This window comes from Condylura cristata, unplaced genomic scaffold (genome assembly GCF_000260355.1).
Source record: "Condylura cristata isolate star-nosed mole 26May11 unplaced genomic scaffold, ConCri1.0 scaffold00027, whole genome shotgun sequence".
NCBI classification, from domain to species: Eukaryota; Metazoa; Chordata; class Mammalia; order Eulipotyphla; family Talpidae; genus Condylura; species Condylura cristata.
Genome location: NW_004567128.1, coordinates 1,097,846 through 1,099,456, shown reverse-complemented (window position 1 = coordinate 1,099,456; position 1,611 = coordinate 1,097,846).

The window sequence follows — 1,611 nt, the reverse complement described above, 5'->3', positions numbered from 1 at the left end:
CCAGAGCGGCGACACCACGACGCTGTTGCAAACTGCAAACCTGCCGCCCTCCCTGGGAAACCCACGAGGGCAAGGAGGCCCGGAGAGTGACCCCAGCTCCCAGAACTTGGAAGTGCCCAGGTGAGTCAACGGAGGCGTTTCCCGAACTTCGGGGCGTCTCAAGGTGTTGCCGAGAGAGGCCGGTGGGACCCGTGGACGACCGCGGGTGCTTTCCGCCAGCCCGCCCCTGCTACACGGAGCTGGACAAGGGACCCCTCCTCGCCCGCACCCGGGGGTCCCCGCCGGCACCCTGGTGCCTGGTTCCTTCACTCCCGGCGCCTGGCCACGGCCGAGCACGGAGCGGGAGCCCCGGCCGCGGACAGGGCTGGCCAGGGCCCGGCGGAGCTCCACGAGCTTCCTGGCACGAAGTATCCGCAGACCACAGGGACGACTGAACATGTGCGTAAGTGAGGCCCCGGGGGTCCCGTCCCCGGCTCCCCGTTCTCCTCTGCGGTTTGCCAAGAAACGCATGCGTCCGTGGGAAGGCGCCCGGAGCGGCCACAGCGAGGCCACGCACGTGACCTCGTGTGCAACCGCAGAAAACAAGGTCCAGCTTCGCCCTGAGCGCGCAAACGCCCTTCCCGAGACAGTGCACTTTGTAGAGGACACATGCAGCGCTGGCCCGCTCGGGCATTCACTGAGGACAGCTCTGTTTCCGCAGACACGAATGCGCATTCCCGTGGCTGCCGGTGGTGGCCGTGGCCAACAGGCAGCAAGAGGCGTGGTCCCAGCTGAACGCGGGCACGGGACAGCGGTTAGCACTACGGAGCCGGCCGCAGCCACTGCAGCAGGACTTCGATCCGGGCCAGCGAGGGACCCCAGGGCGCGCGGCAGACCCCTGCGGTCTCCCCACGCTGCCCCCGGCCGTGTCCTGCGTCCATCTGCCCGCTCTGCTCCCCGCTCTGTCCTCTCAGGGCCCCTGCACCTCGGGCCTGCACCCCAGCTCTGGATGCATAAAGAAACCTACAAAATATGCAGATGGACACGAAGAAGGGGACACACCGGGCGGGGGCGGGAGAGTGGGGGCGCATCTGAAAGCGCCCCAGAAGCGCCTCTGCGGAAGCGACCCGGAGAAACGCGGTGGGAACTGAGTCCTGGGGCCCCGCCGACTTAGACGCCAAAGCTGCGCGCGAGGCGCACAAAGACCGTCGGTTCTGCGGGTGCGCGCTCGGCGCTGGACCGTCCTGCGGCGGGAAGGGCTGCGGTTGCGATGGGAAACGCAGAGGGGGAAGGGCCCCGGGGCGCCAAAAAGCCGCAGGCTGTGCAGACGCGGAGGGAGACGCCCCGCTTTGCGTGGGCGCGCGGCGGAGACGGAGACGAAGACGAAGGCGCAGGTGTGCGTGTGTGCTCGCTCCTGTCCAGGGCCCCGCAGGGTCACACCCCAGCACCCGGCGGGGGGCCAGAGCCTGCCCAGGGGCCCATGCATTAGTGACAGGTGTGCGGTGCGCGCCAGGTGTGACCGTCTCCGTGCGCCGGGTGTGACCGTCGCCGTGCGCCGGATGTGGCCGGGTGTGGCCGTCTCCGTGCGCCGGGTGTGACCGTCTCCGTGCGCCAGGTGTGGCCGTCTGCGTG